The sequence below is a fragment of the Halichoeres trimaculatus genome, unplaced genomic scaffold, assembly GCF_033239565.1.
Source record: "Halichoeres trimaculatus isolate MK-OKI-2021-1 unplaced genomic scaffold, fHalTri1.1 fHalTri1_scaffold_11, whole genome shotgun sequence".
NCBI classification, from domain to species: Eukaryota; Metazoa; Chordata; class Actinopteri; order Labriformes; family Labridae; genus Halichoeres; species Halichoeres trimaculatus.
Window position 1 is genome coordinate 15189840 of NW_027437189.1, and position 14863 is coordinate 15204702.

The following is a 14863-nucleotide window of genomic DNA, read 5'->3' on the forward strand; positions in this document are numbered from 1 at the left end:
CTCACCGCGGCCACTCATTAAAAATCCTCGCCACAGCTTCAGTTGCGATCCACACCCAGACCCCCTGCTTATGTTGTGCTGCTCCTTCATGTAGTTGTTGAATGCGAGCACAGCTACCCTCTGTGTTTTTCAGCAGCTTTGCACTGGGAATTAGGCAGAGTGATTCAATTACAATAATGAGAGGATCAGAATTTGATCAGTGTGTGGATTCAAGTTTATTCAGGCCGAAAAATTCTCTCAAAAACTTTTTATTATCAGAGGATTGCTGTCAGGTGAAGTGAGTTTTATTTTTACAATGTCCTGCTTTGACTCATTCAAGACACACTGTCACAAGAAACCAATTTCACCAAAGAAAAGTGAAACTGATTGTAATTATTTATTTACATTTTCTCCACAACATCTTTTATTGTGCTACTTTCGTGACACAAAGGCTTCTGGCAGCTCCGGGCTGTTGTTACGTAAGTGAGTGGCACAATCAGATTCAATTTGGCATCCTCAACTGGACAGAATTTGTTGTTTCCTGGAAGCCTATTGATGTTGTAACTATTTTTCTGTTGTGCAGCAGCAAACATCTGTCATAGTTGGTTTGTTTGTAGCTCAATCAGAACAAAAACAAATGTTCGGACGATGAGGCTGTCTTCAATACTGACATGTCATACCTTGCATTCACCAGATGGTTCAGTTTGCCCACAGTTTGAGATTATGTGATAAACTTCTGAAGCTGGGACATGAAAAAGATCTGTGTGTCTCTTTTTATTAATTATATTAATTAATTCATTCATTAAATGTTACTGTTTAAAGTTCCAATAAATTAAGCCACATGACTTACCAGTGATTGTCACCCCGAGTCAGAAGACTTGGAGTTGAATTGGCTTCTTTGTTTGGCTGGTAGGTTTGCTGTGTCTTTCTCACCTGGGTGAGGATCCCACACCATTTACCCTGCTCTATTTACTCTTCATTTACAGGTTGGTTTGAAAGAAAAACACACAGCTTCATGGTATACAAACAGACGCATAATAAGTGGAAGGGTTTCCAAATAGAAATCGGACTCAACGGCTCTCAAACAGCAACAGAGGAAAAGTGTTGATAAATAGACATTGAGGGTTCTGGTTGATGGAAATGGATGACACCTTGGGGGGAAAATGCAAAAATCTTTTTCAGTTAGAGTTGTTTCTATCATATCATATCATCCAATTGATTGCAGTTAGGTAAAAAGTAATACCACCCAGCTCTATTACTCAATACTGTGTTAAATACTTCTTTCTGATTGGCTAGTTTGTAGTTGGTGGCTGACAAATCACCTAAAAAGACACGAAGAAGAGAGTAGAAAACAATGCAGAAACTAGTGAGGAATATAACAGACAGAATGATCCAAGAATTAAAGAAAACAAACTTGAAGGAATCACAGACTTGGACCTATTGGTTATAGCAGTGGTTCTCAAATGGGGGTATATGTACCCCTGGGGGTACGCAAGGGCACTCCAGGGGGTATGCAAGATTCAAAGATGTATATTCAAAAAATAGCAACCAAGCAAAATTCCTTTATCACCATTTATTTAACCCTCCTATCGTCCTCAAATATTACTCACACATTTTACCCTTGGGGTCAATTTGACCCCAGGGATATTTGCCCCCAGAAAATGATTTACAGAAAATAGTTGACCAAGTTTTTTGGTCAAGGAACTTTGTTTATTTGTTGAATACATAAATAACCCCTTGATAATGACACCTTGACCTGTCCTCTAGCGCCACCACCAGGCCAAACTTTTCAACCAGAAATAATGTATCTTGAAAAGCTTTTATCCAAATCTTCTCAAATTTACTGAAAACATTAATGACCACAAGAGTATGAACCCTATAGGTTTTGGTGATGATATGACCTTTCCTGCAGCGCCACCATCATGTCAAACTTATAGTTTTAGAGTTTGTGTATCTTTCAAATCTTTCATCCAAATCTTTTCTGATTGGGGTGCACATTCATGACTCTCAAAGAATGGACCATATTGATTGATGTTGGTAACCCCCCCTTTACTCTCATAAACATTTTTATTTACTTATTTTATCTATTTTTTTGTAACATATTTGTGGTCACTATAACGTCTCACTCACCCCTCCTCTTTTGTTATCCGGGCTTGGGACTGGCAGTGGCAGAGTTTGAGCCCATGTCATATCCACACCGCAAAAAATATAAAAATTCAATTATGATTATTGATCTTCAATGGGAGTAGTATAGTCAAGCCAAGTTTTGAGTTGATAAGCGAAAAAACCCAGTTTGTTCAAATACGTTTGCCAAAATCGCTAAATTACAATGTTTAGGCCCAAATAGCGAAGTCCGTGTTTGTACAGCACAAAAATCTTAAGGGACTATTTTTGTAGGGCTGGGCATGCTTATTATACACACCAAATTTTAGAGCTGTGGCTCAGTCACCCAAGGGGTCGCAGTTTTAATCCCCTGGGGGGCGCGTTCATTTTTGTGCAAGTTGCAGATTCATACATTTTTTCGGGCATGCGAATTTTGGGGCTAGGCGTGCTCACGTTTTTTCAAGCGAAGGGCATACAATTTGGGGATGTTTTGGCAGAAACAAATAATAAAGAAGAAAAAAGGCGTAGAATAATAATCACAAGGGTTTCAATAGGGCTCTCGCCCAACCTGCGTTTGGCGTTCTCGGGCCCTAATGATTTGGACAGAGAGCTGCAATGCAAGCTTTTATGTTTGCTCCTCCCTTATTTTACATGAACTACCAATGTCCTTGCTGGAATATCCCACCTTCCACAGCGCGGGAAATATCAGTTCTGTTTGGCAGGTGTGAGTAGTAGGTCACACACACATACATTCATTCCTCCCATTACCCCCCCCCCCCCCCCCCCCCCCCCCAATGACATTTGTGTCAACTCAAAAGAATTAACTCTGCACCTGCAGGTGTGGGAATCTAAGGTCATACATGTGTCACACACAGACAGACAAGTTTTACACAGCTAAAACAGCTTGGGGTCAAATTGACCCCAGAGGAACACCGATGCGTGCAATATGTGTACAGCAAAATGAAAAAATATCATCATAATAATTTTATGCTAAATCAATAGTTCCCATTAAATTAGGAAAAGTCAGGAAATATGAAGCCAAAATAAAAAAGTTAACTGTTATTTTTTTAAAGGATAAACATTGAATGGGGTCAAATTGACCCCAAAGATAACAGGAGGGTTAATCAATGTTTGAATCCAATATAAGTTTATGTTCATAAATTTAATATCATATTCAGTAGACACTGAGAGTACAGTGCTATGTTCTTTTTTTTTCCATCCAAAACTGCTTTGTGCTTGTTGGGGGGTACTTTGTGAAAAAAAAAAAAACACATCACAGGGAGTACATGAATAAAACAAGTTAGAGAACCACTGGGTTATAGAATTGGATGAGTGGAAAAGAAAGGCCAACAGACTGATCGTACAAGGGGGGAGGACCCCATACAGGGGCTATTATTTCCTGTATGTCAATGCAAATTAAAGAAAAAATGTTTAGACTTTACTGTTAATGAAATTTATTATGTTTAGTGTTATTTTGACTCACAAGACAAAAATAGATACCATAGAGATATATAAAATAGAGATACCAAAAAGGCACTGCCAACCATTAAGTTTCAGGGACTAGTGAAAGCTGTATAAATAAATCGTTTGTAAGGCTGGTGACACACTCAATCCATTTTAAGCCACACTTAGGGCCTGATCTGGGGCTCGTCAGAACCAATTATTTGTCCAAATAATCCTCAAGTATGTGGCGTAAATACAACTAATTCACTGCCACTAATTCACCATGCCAGACCCTCCCCAGTCTGGAATCAGAAACATGAAGCATACTTTTTACCTACGATTTCTGAATGCCTCTGACAGAATATCTACAACAACCAATTATGGAAGCAGACTGGGAAGCATCACCAACAAGATGTTGAATTATTTTACAGTTCATGAGCACAGCAGTGAAGGTAAATGAAAGAGTTGTATCAAAGTTAAATCACGTAGAGAGCACAGACCTCCGCCAAGCATAATATGATTATCACGCAACACTTTAGTCCTACTTTAGTGTTATACTCCCTTTAAGCAGACTGCTTGCTACAATTTGGCGTTAGTTACAGCTTGTATGATAATTTGTTACCTGACAGTGTTGAAAATTATGTTGACCCAGTACATATTTCATACTCTGGATTTTGGTGTCCAGAATTTTGCCAGGATCTGGATCGTACTTTTACATCTGTCAGAAATTATCGTGACCTTGTCTTGTTTTGCAAACCAATCTGACCATTTATCGTGGAGTTATATACACAAATGGTGAAACCGGCCCTATCTCACAATGATAAAGAATCCTTTAAAGAAATCCTGGATCCAGACGGTGATTTGGATCCCCACCAAAATTTATTCACTTCTTCCTTATCCCATTTTGAACATTTCCTGAAAATTTAATCAAGGTTGGTTTGTTACTTTTTATGTTATTTTGTTCACAGACAAACAAACTCTGCCCAAAACACAACCTCCTGGTGGAGGTAAAAAGAGAAAAAAAGACAGGCTTGTGGATTTATTAATCCATAATCTTACCCAAACTCTTTTTTCATGTATGTTGGAATTACTGAACACACACCAGGACGGCCAGATGATGAGGTCCACCACCATGGAGGCATTTGTTTGTCTTTTAAAGGCAGTTTTGATCACAGGAATTTCTCTGACAAACGTAGCCTGAGCAGTAATGATTCTGTGAGTCTGTCTAATATGGTTGGAACTGTCCTGTATATCTGAAATTTGGCCACACAGATTCAAAAGATCTACGATGAGTGAAGCTGCCCAAGTATTCACCTCTCTGTTGAAGATTCACCCTTTTAGTGGTGAGAGTTCCTGGAACTCTCACCTCAAAAAAAATCAGACAGACAAAACTAGTGTCCAAGTTTTTGTCTACCCTGGCAGGCGGATCTGCTCTTCCATAACACCATTTTTCAAAGAAATGACTGGCAGACTTTTCAGAGATCTGCCGCAGCACATTGTCCAGATGTTAAAGAAAAACAAGAGATATGTGTGGCTCTCTTACTGTTAGGTCATGACTATTAGGAGCTTTAAAAAGATTCATGCTGACTTTATGGGAGCTAAATATTTAACAGAAAAATAGAAAAAAAACACAGAGGAAAACATGTAGTGATACTGGAATATGTAATGTTTGCTAAAACTTACAAATTGACTTTTGTCTGACAACTCACATTTGAAATTGTTTATTAAGCAGCAAATATTTCTATATGTTTGGCGCCCAGGCATCAGCCTCATCCCTTCTTGCAGATAAGTTTACATAGCAACATTGAGGAGTGATGAGCAAAACATACTGAACACAATTTCCCCCTGGAGCCTGCAGGTGGTTGCAGGAGTGGTGGTGGGGTCAAAAAATCAAGCAGCAGTACAAACCTGGGGCAGCAGAGACATTGACAGGCAGAGAGAGAGAGATGGGAGAGGTTTAAATAGACCACCAAATTGAGAGGCAGAGGACATGATTGGAAGATTGTAATGACGAGTGGGACATGTGATATGTGTATAGCAGTGCAGCTCGGTTCGGCTGCCTGAACTAGCTTGCAGGCCTCACTCCGTTTGTTACTGAGTTACAGCTGATGCGTCTGCAGTGTGTCTCTGTTCTGTCACGGCAAACAGATCAAATAGGTATCATTCATGTCGATGTGTCAACTTACACTAAATCTGTTCTGTTGCATTAGGTCTGTGTAGCTGCTCAGCCATGCTGCAGGTAGGGTTGCCATCTTTAAGGCAGAAAAAAAAGGGACACCCTCAGCAGCGGGGGGTCTGACTTGACTTCCAACAGTAGAGAGGGGCACCAGTTGTGGCAATGTATTAGTTAAAGTTTTATGTCAATATGTAAGAATTTTAAAATATTTTTTCAAAATATATTCTGTCCTGTCTGTCCTTATGTTGTTTTTTTCCATGATCATGAATGATACTGGTTATCAAAATTGTATTGAACTTTTTTCATGTTGTACTAATGAAATGTCTGTATTCTTGATGTACTGTTAAGAAATAACCAATCTAAGAAAATATATTCAGTAAAACACTGTGGCAGCTTAAAAATAATTCATACCTTTTTAAAATCTCATTCTGTTGATTCTTTGAGTAGGATTGGCTTTTCCAAAGTAATCATATTTTATTATGCAGACACAGAGCTGTGATGCATAAACTCAGCATAGAGAAAATCGAGCGGAGAAGGAAGTAGTGACCGGGACCTACCTAAAACACCCAGTGACTTTCAAAATAAAACAGACCGTGCCAAAATCAGTTTATATTTAGCTTGACTACCATGACAAACAAACATGATGTGCAGCGCCAGACCAGGAGTCAACACATTTGAGGTTTCACAGCCCAACATGAATTAAGAGAGACTTATCAAGGGAGCCGGAAGCACTGGAACTTCTTGGTCTTGTGTCTCCAGCTGTCTGTCAGTCATGCAGCTTATCAGACTGAATACACTGCCAGTGTAAGTTGACAAACGCAGTCATGTTGCAGCACAACAGAGTCACACTGCAGATGCATCTGGTGTATTTGAGGCGTTACATAAACCATCATACATGCTCAATTGGTTTGTTTGCTTTAAAAGTTTTTCTTGAGTTTTACACAGTACATGGTTGTACTCACTAGTGTTAGACTTAGTGTCTTCTTCTCTACATCTGTGAGCAGTTTTAGATAAGCATCCTTATCTGCTTTTGACCTGTACCATAGACAGAGAGAATATCTGATGTCAGGATATCTTGAACATCACACATTGAAAGTTTGCAGCCTTTAGAGGAACAGGATTTTAAGCTGAAAACAAAGGTAGTAAAGTGACCCAAAATATACCTCAAAATGTCAAATTTATTAATCTTATATGGCTTTGAATTCCCATGTAATTCTTTTTTCATATTGACACAGCCTGTGTCCACCTTCTTCATTCTGACAGGAGCCATCGGTCTGCAGACTGTGCAAAAATTTGTGCAGATAAAACATAAAATCTATATCTATATGTTTTATTGCTTTAACCTCTGCACGAACCATTCCTCGCCCAAAGGACTTTCACAGGACAGACTTCTATCAGATTTAGACACCAGCACACAGAGCAAGTGAGGAAAAAGTCTGAAAAACATGGACAGATTCCAGTTAAGTGACATCAGCTACTTAGCACTGAGGAGGAAACTTAATCTTTATTTACAGCAGTGACCCAGGAAGTAACCCAAACTTCATTAATACATGAAGCTAAGGGGGGATGTTGTTATTTATTTCTCTTTTTTCAGAGGGATTTTGCTTGTGGACTTTCAAAATAAATCACAGCCATAGCCGGAGAGAAAAACATAAAATTTAAAAAGTATCACATTTTTTCTTTATGCATGCAAAGAAAAAAACTTGAAAATTGAATTACATCTGTATCACTTGGGGTGTTAGTCTCTGAGGTGGTGTGACCCTCCATCACTTCCACCATAAACTCTGCTCGTTAACATGTGACACCAGCAGTAAAATCAGACCTCCATCTACTGCAGTTCAACAAGGACAGTGATAAATTACCCACTCTCTCCACTCTGAGGGCATTACAGACCCACCGGAGGTATCCAACCACAGGGGGAGAGGAAGTATTCTGAATGTGCTCAGGGATGGTAAAATTTCATGTGAAGTGCTATATATCACAAGACCTGAGCCAAAAAATCTGTTTATTTCACAGGGAGAATGTCATAATTTATCTTTTACTTCATTTTCCTTTTACAGGGGTTTGAAGTGGGTCGAGCTAACTTGAAAAAGTGATGTCACATTGGTACACCAATCCGGTTTCAACAACAATCAAAAGAGAATCTGAAGGTAGTCATATTTGTGTATTCTTGATGAAGCAAGTTGAATGAGTTTCAGAGAGTTCTCCAGTGAGTTTTCCATATGTGATTAACACAGGACACTTTTATTTCACTCAATTATGTTTCCTTTAAAAGCATCTAGTGAGGGACCAACTCTTAATTTCCACAGGAAACGAGTGCACTCCACGCAGCAACCTACGGTCTAATAATATGAGACAACGCGGAGGTGCTAAAGTCTGTTGTTTCTCGAGTGTTCGCTTGGGGCTGGCTCCCAAAGTACCAGAAGTCACATACACACCAAGCCAAAAAAAGCAGTTTTTAAAGCAGAAATTAACCTATTTACAGCCTAGTTTGAAAAACGTCTCCTGTCTGAATCACTAGCTTTACTATCAGCACACACTGTACGGGGGGTGAGTTTTTTTGTAACTTGGCAGCTCAGAGGATATTAAGATCCCAAACTCGGCCAAACAGAGGCACAGCTCAGGTCATGTGACCGACAGGTGCCTCATAGCTGTACGCGAAGCCCTTGCCACTACCAATATTTTATATCACTAAAAAACAATGTTTTCTGAAAACTCTGGCCGAAGTGAAGATTTTTGAAAATTCCAGTATCATGGTTTTGTGTGGATGCCGATAAATAGAGTTATGTTCTTAAATGTCACAGCTGAATGACGTGGACTCATTCTGATTGGCTGGCACAGGTTTTACATCTGAAAAACACTGCCAAAAATGGGTTTGGTATGCCTCTAGTCATACTTATTGGTGGATTTTCCTGCTGTGTGCGGACAAAAGTATTTTCAAAAACGAGCGAGGTGGGGAAATGTGGTTTTTGAAAATACCCGGCTACATGTGGACATGGCCTGAGTCTCCCTTTTTTCCTGTCTGTCTCATCTATTCCACTGAGGCTCATGAGGTCTGTGTGTTGATAACAAGTGGGTAAGATTTCTTTCCTTAAGTTACTCCTTAATACCACTCCTAGATTCCTGAGACCTTTTCATTATCCCTTTCCTTGCTTATTTTTTCTAGTGTAGCCGTGATTTCACTTTACTACTTGTTTATCCTTTGTGTGTTACTGTGAGTTTCTTTTAATATTTTGTCTTGTTTTTAGCTGCCTCATGTTAAATAGAGCCAGCATTTCCAGTATGATGACCACCTTTTTTTCCCCTTCATTACATTCCTCCAGAAACCAATGTGATGTCTCTAAAACTACTTCAATTTTGTTTTTATACAGGGACTTGTTAAGGATACGGCTTAGCCTTTGAATAAGTTTATAGAGCTTGATGTGAGAACATGCCAGCACAAACACAGGGGTGACCTTAGACTGCTAACTAGCTCGCCCTGAGTCAGGGAGTCAGAGGGTAAGACCTTTAGGAAAGGTATCGCCGGGCTCAAAATTATGAGGGATCATTATTTTTGCTGATAAAAACACTTCAGCCAGGAACGCTCTCGTTATAAATTTGAACTATTTCTTGTCAAATGGATATAGTTAGAATTGTTAAAGCTCTGCTTTTCAGAGTGCTCCCTGAGTCAGCCGAGCAGCCTGCCTGAGCTTTCCAGGGAGTGCACTGCAAAAAAATTGCATTGATATTTCACAGTTTTGGATATTAAAAAAATATTTTTGTAATTATGCTTTAAAGAGTATCTCTGTAAGAAATTATACCAGTACAGTTCCTCAACTAGACAAGACAAACAGGATTTTCACAGGGGTCAAAGGGCCCTTCCTGAAATGGAAAGAGCTTTTTTTTCCACAATGGAACCAGGAGGATGTTCACTCATAAAGACGTAGCCCTTAGAGTGGAATGGCATTTTGGGGTGTACCCATAGTTCCACTACAGTCACTTTTCTTTCCGCTTTTTCCCCCCTGAGTCCCAAAGCCCTCCTCAATGTCCTAGCCACTCCTTGTCAGTGATACTAGTGTTTACTGTCTGTTCATAGCCCCATATAAGATCAGAATGAACACAGAAAGGGTAGCTTGGTGAGAAAGAGAAGGACCGCCATGTGTGTTTAAAACAGAGAGGTATCTCATTGAGTCTGAGTTGGTAGCACCGTCTTGGCTGTGGGAATGTGACAACTGTTGCTGCTGAAACAGAGACGCAGTGTCAGGGCTGACCTGTGCACTTCCTGGAGGTTTTATCCTGAAGAGATGAGAAAACTTGCTGCTGTCTGTATCTGTGGGTCTTTGTTTGAGCACTTGGGTTTAGTGTCTAACATGGAATAACAACTGTGCTCTTTCATGATTTACAACTCTGGCACAAAACTTGGTACTGACTGCACTGTCAGAGTTAACTTCAATACTGGATGAAACTCTCAGTAAGATCAGTGATAATAGTTTGATTTAGAGTCAATGGAAATAAAGTGGTTGTAAAAAATAAAATATAAGAAAGGTGTTGAAAATAATTTTGCAGTTAGTAAAAGAGAGTCTTTGGAGATCACACATAATTACATGATTGGGCTGTAAAAACTACTTGGTTTTGTTTTTGCATCTATATCAGTGCTACATGCAAACCAAGGATTCTATAATACATGGATGTCTCTATGACATCACCAACCTGTTTCTACAGCAAAGTTTTAAAGCCCATTGTCAGGAGATGCCATATTAAAGAAAAAGTCAGACTCAGCCTAGCTTTGTTTAAGTTGGGATAGACTAGAGAGGAGGGCCTTTGGCCTCTACAGACAGCAACAGTGTGCCCGTCTGTCAGTCAAGTCATCCATGCCCCTTACAAAAGTTTAGGATTTTATTTGGAGTCAAATTGGAAACGCTCTGGGAAAAATTAAGGTGACTGTTTATGTTCAAACATGAAGCCAACCCATAAAACTTTTGGAAGTTTTGTGCTTGTTGGAAATCAACTTTAATAAAACAGCTCAATTTCAATTCAAGGTCTGGGATTGGATGCAAACTGCAGTCTTTCTGCACAAAATCTGGACATAAACTCTGAGAAGATTAAGCCCAATGTGGATTTCATTCATAAAGTGCAAAGCTATTTGTGCGTCATCTCCTTCTTTTTAAATTCTTCCATGTGTCATTTGTTGGGACAGCAGAAAGATCCGGGAGGTAAATCATTTTCGGATTTTCTTGACTATTGACACAGTATCTTGTTTACAGCCCCGTACTATAATGCTGCCGGAATTTAAGAAATTAAATGTGGTTGCTGTAAAGTAAACAGATTGTTACATAACTTGTTTAGAAGCTTTTGCAATAGAGCCAAGTGTTGATCAGGCCTACTTTGTCCTGCCATACTGTTACTCTTGTTTGCTCAGATGATCTGACGCATATAAGCTCAGCTTCTGCCACACTCCTCTGCATCTGTTAACTTAATTTCTCTTTTAAGACACATTATGCTATCTTGCTTTTTGTAACTTTCTGCACTGCCAAAGTTGAATTTCAGAAGAAAAATGAAGTAGTTGATGATCTGGACCAGAAGTCTTTCAGTCACTCCAGCACTGCCACTTGTAGTAGCCAGAGTCATATTTCATCTGTATGTTGTTTGACAGAAGCTTAATGATGTTTTGTAATACTTTCATGCAGGCTGTTTCTGGAGTGATGAAATTTTAATGCAAATATGATCAAATATGGACTGTATATATATATATAATTTGAATATATATATTCAAAGTAATGCAGAGTGTATGTGTACGTCAGGGTGCCCCATGCAATCATTCGTGAATCTGTTGTGGTCAGCGTTGTGCAGTCATGGCCAAAAGTTTTGAGAATGGCACAAATTTTGGTTTTCATATTTTGCTACCTTAGTTCCTTAGTTGCAATTTATATTGACCCTAGATTGATCTGTCAAGAGTGATCTGATGAATTACAATTAACAGTAAAGTCATTCCATGCCATGAAAAATGACCTCTCTGAAAAACATTTGTGCTGTTCTCAAAACGTTTGGCCACAACTGTATATTGGGAAGGCTGGCAAGTCTTAAGTTTACTTTTTAAACTGTTTGAAAGAAAAAATATTGACAATCTTGAGACGTTCTTTCCTAGATATTTTAATGTACAATAAAAATTCTTCTAGTGAGTATTTCCTGACCACTGCTCTGGTGTAAGAAAGCCGATATACACAGATTGATTTCAAACAAATGTTCACAAAATTCCCTAGTTTTTAACTATTGCAATCCAAGTTTCTGTCGTTCTTTTCTGTATTGAAAACATTTAACCGTTATGTTTTTCTTTTCTTTCTCTTCCATCATTGATTTAAGTAAATATCTTCTTTTTGCAGATTTGGGAATTTGAATCGTTGCTTATTTACATGTTTTAGTGTTTTCACCACTGTTTGTGTTGCCAACATGAACCCAGTGCACTCTGCCCCCAGCTCAAAGGTTGATTAGATTTTACTAATTCAGAAGTTCTGCAAACAGTTTCAGCTCATTCATTACATAAGTTGTGAGTTTCAGATGTTTTCCTTCCTCCTGGAAAGTGGATTTGAAATAAATCTCAAGCTTATTCCTTGGTCAAAACCACGACACCAACAGAAACAGACAGCATGTACACCTAAGGGTTTATAGGTTAAAAAGAACCCTCATGTACTGGCATAGTTTATCCAACACAGCTTCTAAGTGGCTGTAGTAGAATCAGTATTTTCCAATTGCTGGGCTCTGATATAAAACTGGTTGTATGCAGCCTGTTTGATTTATGTTTCAGTCATATGAATCATAATCTTTCCCCAGGCCAGCATAGTATCCCTGCTCTGCCAAATGCGGTTGGTACGATGCAAAATTACATTGGATCTGTAATCAATGCTGGCGTTCTGCATGCACAAGCATACACACATGCACGCAGTCTTCTTTCCCTTGCAGTGGGTACAAGACTGCATCCAGTCCACATCTGGTTCACATCATAGCCCGACCACCACCCAAACCATATCTATCATGAGACACACACATATATGCACACACGTTTCAATCGTACTCATTTTTAATACCTCGTCATGAGTAAAACACAGAAGCACAATGTTGAACTTCATCCTCCTGCAGGGAAACTGACTTCACATTAATCCTCAGCACTTATACACAGAACATCTTGACTTGCTGTGAGATGACATCAGCATATAGAAGTGCAGACACACATGTTAATAGTGTCTGCATGTGAGCATGCATGCAAACACTCTGTGCTTTAATTGCCTGCTTTGTGTTTTATTGTAAATGCTGGTTCTGGAGCTGGTGGGGGTCAGCAGCTTGCAGAAAAATATGAGGTGCGTTAAGATGAACACACTCTCACAATGAGCCCCTTGTTTCCTCTGCAATGTGTTCTCAGTTGCAAAGCAATTAAAGACCAGTTTACTGGCGAGGGCTGCTCTTTTCTCTGACTGTGACGCAATCCTCCAAGGTTTGCCGCGCTTAGGGCTGAGTGACGGGCATGCACACACACTGACGAGCAAAAACACAGGCACATGAGAGAGGAGTAAAAATATACGTGGACTCATGCATACACACATCATTTAAGCTTAGCCAGAGTTGGCAGAAGGTAAACACGCCACATTATTGTAGCACAAGGCATGCACTGTATCAGGCTTTAGCTTAAGCAGCCTTACAATAACCATACATCTGTATGATTGACAGAAACTTTAGCATGAAGTCACAGGCATTAACGTGTTGATTTTCACAGACCCCATAATTTATACTTTATTTTTTTAAGCAAAATACATAAATGCACAGTGAGGGGGATTTAATTGGTTTGCCAACCTCCACCAGTGTGACTTTTTCCAGAGATAGAGACAAAAGAAAACAGTACAAGTACAAGAATTACACTCACCAAGTCAAACTTCTCCCCCACTTCCTCTACAGTGTGTCTTGAAAGAACTCATTGTTCAGATTTTTCTTTCATTTTACTGCATCCCGTGGGATGAAAAAATTATTCTAGTGTTTCCCTTCTTTACACAGACTGAAGAGACAGAAAAATGCACCCTGTAGTAATGGATGAATACTGATCAAATATACCAAAATGCTGTAAATACACAAGTGTTACCGCCCTCAATGATGTGATTATTTACAATACACTGATAAAATGATTCACAAGTTTATGTTTCAGCACAATACCAAGCTATAAGAACTGTGGATTATATCTAGTCGCTATTCTCAAACAATTAAAGATTAAATAGTTCTCACTGTTGCAACAAAAGCAAATCTCTGTGTATGATTTTCAGTGTGAGAGCCAAATATTATCTCATCTCTGGTGTCCACAGCTTAGACGTGTATGTACAGTACAGCCTGGTGTCTCTTATGATAGCACTGCAGGGTGTGTGAATGGGCATAACTTTCTCCATGTGTGTGAAAAGTGGTCTTCATCATCATTTTCACTCTCTGAAGCATCTCCAGCAGCAAAACAGACACACATGAAGAAGAGGGATTCATTTTATTTGGAGAGACTTGAAACATGGTCCCCGAGTGTTTAGTCCTCTCAGGGTCAACGGGTTCAGTTTGTTGTGGCTTAAGTGGGTGATGAGGTGGAAAAAGTCTTGGCCGTGTCTTTTTTTCCCCCCTCACTTTAATTTTACAGTTTAGTATGAGAATTTGGAAAAACTGAGCATTGCTCCTCTCTGCTGTACTGTTGTATCACTACAGATAAGGTGATCATAGGAATAAGGAAATAAATCAATTTGAGGAATCAGCCGTTGTTTCCTGCTCGTTTTATCTGTACCAGAGGCTGATACGCAACAATAGTGGCTTTGTTTTCTTGTGTTTGTTTTCTCTTTCCTGTGGCTTGTGGTAAAAACAACAGGAATGAGCCAATCACTCTTACAACCTCACTTTGTGTGTTTGGTTGTGCCCCCATTTGTGCTAGCTGGAGTGCGTCTATGTGAGTGTGTTTTTCCCACATACACCAGGGGGTTGTTAATGGTTCATGTGAGGTCAACACTTTAAAGGGTCATAAACTCACAATACTAAAGCCATCAGTGCCCTTCCCTGCAAATATCCTTAAATATCAGTCACTTGGCTGAAAAACTTGTTGGGTGTCATTCCTCCGTTACTTCTTTCCCTTTGTTTCCAAACGTATGCTGTGTAACACTGACAGTAATCTCTGTC

At 39.3% G+C, this 14863-nt stretch overlaps 1 protein-coding gene across 1 annotated transcript in view; it reads right to left on the reverse strand.

Annotated features, from left to right (window-relative positions):
- Positions 1-14863, reverse strand: part of emilin3b (elastin microfibril interfacer 3b) — an 85523-nt gene that overhangs the window by 20524 nt on the left and 50136 nt on the right. The window lies entirely within an intron of this gene.